The sequence below is a fragment of the Ovis canadensis genome, chromosome 2, assembly GCF_042477335.2.
Source record: "Ovis canadensis isolate MfBH-ARS-UI-01 breed Bighorn chromosome 2, ARS-UI_OviCan_v2, whole genome shotgun sequence".
Classification (NCBI taxonomy): Eukaryota; Metazoa; Chordata; class Mammalia; order Artiodactyla; family Bovidae; genus Ovis; species Ovis canadensis.
In genome coordinates, this window is record NC_091246.1 from 93,465,156 (window position 1) to 93,471,238 (window position 6,083).

Sequence of the window (6,083 nt, forward strand, 5' to 3'; positions counted from 1 at the left end):
TTATTGACTATGCCAAAGCATTTGACTGTGGGATCATAATAAACTGTGGAAAATTCTGAAAGAGATGGGAATATCAGACCACCTGACCTGCCTCTTGAGAAACCTATATGCAGGTCAGGAAGCAACAGTGGGAACTGGACATGGAACAACAGACTGGTTCCGAATAGGAAAAGGAGTTCATCAAGGCTGTATATTGTCACCCTTCTTATTTAACTTACATGCAGAGTGTATCATGAGAAACGCTGGACTGGAAGAAGCACAAGCTGGAATCAAGATTGCCGGGAAAAATATCAATAACCCCAGATAGGCAGATGACACCACCCTTATGGCAGAAAGTGAAGAGGAATAAAAAGCTTGTTGATGAAAGTGAAAGAGGAGAGTGAAAAAGTTGGCTTAAAGCTCAACATTCAGAAAATGAAGATCATGGCATCTGGTCCCATCACTCCATGGGAAATAGATGGGGAAACAGTAGAAACAGTGTCAGGCTTCATTTTTTTGGGCTCCAAAATCACTGCAGATGGTGACTGCAGCCATGAAATTAAAAGACGATTACTCCTTGGAAGGAAAGTTGTGATCAACCTAGATAGCATATTAAAAAGCAGAGACATTACTTTGCCAACAAAGGTCTGTCTATTCAAGGCTATGGTTTTTCCTGTGGTCATGTATGGATTTGAGAATTGGACTGTGAAGAAAGCTGAACACCAAATAATTGATGCTTTTGAACTGTGGTGTTGGAAAAGACTCTTGAGAGTCCTTGGACTGCAAGGACATCCAACCAATCCATCCTAAAGGAAATCAGTCCTGGGTGTTCATTGGAAGGACTGATGTTGAAGCTGAAACTCCAATACTTGAGCAACTGATGTGAAGAGCTGACTCACTGGAAAAGACCCTGATGCTGGGAAAAATTGAGGCTGGGAGAAGGGGACAACAGAAGATAAGATGGTTGGATGGCATCACCAACTAAATGGACCTGGGTTTGGGTGGACTTTGGGAGTTAGTGATGGACAAGGAGGTCTGGCATGCTGCTGTTCATGGGATTGCAAAGAGTTGGACATGACTGAGTAACTGAACTGAACTGATGATCTTATTATTGTTTCTTAATTGCTCTTGGTTTATTTTTGTAGGTAGGTCTTTTCCTTCTCTTGTTTCCTGCCTGGAAAAGCTCCTTTAGAATTTGTTGTAAAGCTGATTTGGTGGTACTGAATTCTCTTAACTTTTGCTTGTCTGGAAAGCTTTTGATTTCTCCATTAAATCTGAAGGAGAGTCTTGCTGGGTAGAGTATTCTTGGTTGTAGGCTCTTCCATTTCATCACTTTAAATATATCATGCCATTTTTTTTCTGGCTTGTAGAACTTCCATTGAGAAGTCAAATGATAGCCTGATGGGAGTTCCCTTGTATGTTATTTGTCATTTTTCTCTTCTTGCTTTTAATATTTTATCTTTGTCTTTAATTTTTGTCAGTTTGATTAATATGTGTCTTGGTGTGTTGCCCTTTGAGTTTTATCCTGCCTGGGACTCCTTGTGTTTCCTGGACTTGGTTGACTATTTCCTTTCCCATGTTAAGAATGTTTTCAGCCATTATCTCTTCAAATATTTTCTCAGAACTTTTCTCTTTCTCCTCTTCTTCTGGGACCTATATAGTGTGAATGTTGGTGTGTTTAATGTTGTTCCAGAGGTCTCTTAGGCTTTCTACATTTGTTTTCATTCTTTTTTCTATATTCTATTCTGTAGCAGTGATTTCCACCATCCTGTCCTCCAGGTCATTTATCTGTTCTTCTGCCTCAGTTATTCTGCTATGGATTCCTTATAGTGTACTATTCATCTTTGCCTGTTTGTTCTTTAGTTCTTCTAGGTCTTTGGTTAACATTTCTTGCATCTTCTCAGTCTCTGCCTTCATTCTTTTTCTAAATCATTATTCAGAAATCATTCATTATCATTCATGCAAATCATTCATTAGCATTATTATGAATTCTTTTTCTGGAAGGTTGCCTATCTCCACTTCATTTAGTTGTTTTTATGGGTTTTACCTTGTCCCTCATCTGGGATATAACTTTGTGCTTTTCCACGCTGATTAACTTTCTGTAATGTGGTTTGCTTTTAGTTGCTGTGGGATTGTGGTTCTTCTTGCTTCTTCCAGTTTCCCTGGTGGCTCAGATCGTAGAGTCTGCCTGAAATATGAGAGACCCAGGTTTGATCCCTGGGTTGGAAGATCCCCTGGAGAAGGAAATGGCAGCCCACTCTAGTATTCTTGCCTGGAAAATCCATGGATGGAGGAGCCTGGCAGGCTACAGTCCATGGGGTCACAAAGAGTCAGACATGACTAAATAACACTTCTTTCTTGCTTCTTTTGTCTGCCCTCTGAGAGAGAAGGCTTAGAGGCTTGTGTAAGCTTCCTAATGGGAGGGACTGGTATTGGGGAAAACTGGGTCATGCTCTGGTGAGCAGGACCTTGCTCAGTAAAGCTTTAATCTAATTGTCTCCTGAGAATCCCATGGATAGTGAGCCTGGTGGGCTACAGTCCATATGGTCACAAAAAGTTGGATATAACTGAAGTGAGTTAATACACACTGAGTAAGTCTGTTTTAGGACAGAGACCAAATCTTATCCATTTTTATATTACTTATATCTAGTACCATGTACTAGCTTTTGTGCTTTACTGGATAAATTATTATATAATTTTTGAATTATAGCATAATAGTGTATTTGACAATATGAATGACTTTTGTTCAGGTAAAGATATTGTGCACATAGGTAGAAAATATTAAATGAACTTGCTATCATCCCCATTCTTGTGTCCTTGTAACACATCACTCATCAGTTAAGGAACTCCTGCCCCCTAAACTTGGATATACCCAACAGTTATGTCTTTAACCATGCAGTTCACTACCAAATTATGCTAGTCAATCTATTCCTAGAGTATTGCTTACTACTTCTGGTATAGTAGTAAGCACACTGGACTAGATATCTGGAAACATGGGGCAAAGCCTTGCCTTGAAGCATATTATGGACATGACTTGGAGCTTATTATATAAATTTTTGTCCTTCATTGCTTTACTTGTAAAATGAGGATCATAGTAACTGTGATTTAGAGGACCAACAAAGAACAGAAGGGCATGCTGGATACTGAAAAGAGCTTAGAAATAAGGGATTTGGGTCACAGTCTTGGATCAGGCTCTTATAAATTAGATAAACTTGAACAAGCAGGAAAACCCCATGATGACAACATCTGCATATATTTTGTTTTCCTTCCTGTCCACAGGCAGCATAGCATCTATTTAGAAAGTATGCAAATGGCATTTATTGACTTAAATGATTTGTCACATAAGGGGATTTTAGAAAATTGTTCCTTATATCCCTTTTTGTTCATACATTCTATAATTTTTGGTAATGGAAGTATAAGTGCTTTGAAGAGTAAAGGGTGTATTTATAAGGGACTCTTTAAATTTTGGCTACATTATTTTGAAGCTGCTAAAGGAGAAGGAAGAGACTTTTATTGGTATTAAGGCTAGATAACTAGTGTCAGGTTAGATTTTTCAATCAGTTCAGTTCAGTCACTCAGTCATGTCCAGCTCTTTGCGACCCCGTGGATTGCAGTATGCTAGGCTTCCCTGTCCATCACCAACTCTCGGAGCTCACTCAAACTCATGTCCATCAAGTCAGTGATGCCATCCAACCATCTCATCCTCTGTCGTCCCCTTCTCCTCCTGCCCTCAATCTTTCCCAGCATCAGGGTCTTTGCCAATGAGTCAGTTCTTCGCATCAGGTGGCCAAAGTATTGGAGTTTCAGCTTTAACATCAGTCCTTCCAATGAACACCCAGGACTGATACCTTTAGAATGGACTGGTTGGATCTCCTTGCAGTCCAAGGGACTCTCAAGAGTCTTCTCCAACATCAACAGTTCAAAAGCATCAATTCTTTGGTGCTCAGCTTTCTTTATAGTTCAACTCTCACATCCATACATGACTACTGGAAAAACCATAGCTTTGACTAGACAGACCTTTGTTGGCAAAGTAATGTCTCTGCTTTTTAATATGCTGTCTAGATTGTTCATTGCTTTTCTTCCAAAGAGCAAGCATCTTTTAATTTCACAGCTGCAGTCATCATCTGCAGTGATTTTGGACCCCCCCCTCAAAATAAAGCCTGTCACTGTTTCTACTGTTTCCCCATCTTTTGCCATGAACTGATGGCTATGGCCATACCATCCTGAAGGTGCCCAATCTCATCTGATCTCAGAAGCTAAACAGGGTCGGGCCTGGTTAGTACTTGGATGGGAGACTGCCTGGGAATATCGGGTGCTGTAGGCTTTTGGGGGCTTTCCCAAAAGCTCAGCTAGTAAAGAATCTGCCTGCAATGCAGGAGACCCCAGTTTGATTCCTGGGTTGAGAAGATCCCCTGGACAAGGGATAGGCTACACATGCCAGTATCCTTGGGCTTCTCTTGTGGCTCAACTGGTAAAGAATCTGCCTGTAATGTGGGAGACCTGGGTTTGATCCCTGGGTTGGGAAGATCCCCTGGATAAGGGAAAAGCTGGCCTGGAGAATTCCATGGACTACAGTTCATGGGGTTGCAAAGAGTCAGATACAACTGAGAGACTTTCACTTCACTTCAGATTTTTCAATAGGGAGGCAAAATCTAGAGTAATGACTATAGAATTCTGCTGGACTATTATTTGTATATTTTTACATAATTATTTGCATGTCAATATTGCTGAGACTACCTGCATCTAATTTTTAAAAAATATTTCCTTGATAATTCTGATATATACATAGCACCTTTGTTTGACAGTAATTCACTGCACTTTCCCCACCCCTTTTTCCTTTTGAAAATTGGTAAGATGATACTTGGTTCTTATCTGGCAAGAAATACTCTTTCGTTGCTACTTTGTAGGAATGATTTGGCTAGAATTGGTATACAATAGATATTGGTATACAACTGAATGCCTCTGGATGCAGGCAATGAAAATCTTAATGTGATTTTCGTTTGCTCCCCCTAGAACATTGTGGTTTAAACCTGTTGAAAATAGAGTAAGTTAATTTTCAGGCTTGTTTATTTTCTCAGAAGTTAAGCCACTGAATAGAGTACTTTTTGACATGTACATTCTGCAGTCACATTGAATCTTACATCTGCATCTAAAAACATCAGCATAAGATACTAGTAAACTTGAGCAATTTTTAAAGCTTTTCTTCTGCTTATGAAGGGTATTACCTGCTTTCTTTTGACTGTGGAAGATTCAGGTCAGCAAAGATAGAGCAGGATGCATATCACTGCAGATTTTCTTCATTGTCATCTGTTGCTGGCAATATGGTCAGATGTGAAAAAGAAAATGACTGCTTCTTTTAATTTCCTTTTCCTATCTTTTAAAATAAGTTATCTGTGTGTGTGTTCATGCCAAAACATCATTTATGGGGTGTGTGTGTGTGTGTGTGTGTGTGTGTGTGTGTGTGTGTGTAAGAGGCAAAAAGAGGGAGGAACCTGGATGGAAGGTACATTTAACTTTTCTTGGGCAAAACTGTTTTCTATTTGGCCTTCATTTTAAAGGTAAGTTGTGTTAAGGGGAGAAAGAAAGTAAATATTTGTATTAATTTCATGTGACTAAATTTGAGGAGCCATTATGTTAAAATAATAGTGACAAAATTTAAAAAAATTTAAAAATAAAAAAACTACTACTGAAAAAAAAATAAAGGTAAGTTGTGAATCATGACTTTCAGATCAATACATTTTCCAACAGAATATATGTTGTAACTTCCTGTTTATTTGTGTTGAAGTATGGTTGCCTTGAGGCTTCTTGGGTAGTGTTAGTGGTAAAGAACCTGCTTGCCAATGCAGGAGACACAAGAGACACAGGTTCAGTCCCTGGGTCAGGAAGATCCGCTGGAGAAGGAAATGGCAACCAACTCCAGTATTCTCGCTTGGAGAATCCCATGGACAGAGGAGCCTGATGGGCTACAATCCACGAAGTCACAAAGAGTTGGGCATGGCTGAGCGACTTAGTTGCTCTACAACATGCATAGTTGCTTTACACTGCTGTACAACAAAGTGAGTCAGGCATACCTATACATACATCTCCTCTTTTATGGAGGATAT

The 6,083-nt window shown here is 39.5% G+C and overlaps 1 pseudogene; it reads left to right on the forward strand.

Annotated features, from left to right (window-relative positions):
* The first annotated feature begins 4,184 nt into the window (after nucleotides 1–4,184).
* On the forward strand, nucleotides 4,185–4,303 carry LOC138434877 (5S ribosomal RNA; annotated as a pseudogene).
* The last annotated feature ends 1,780 nt before the right edge of the window (nucleotides 4,304–6,083 follow it).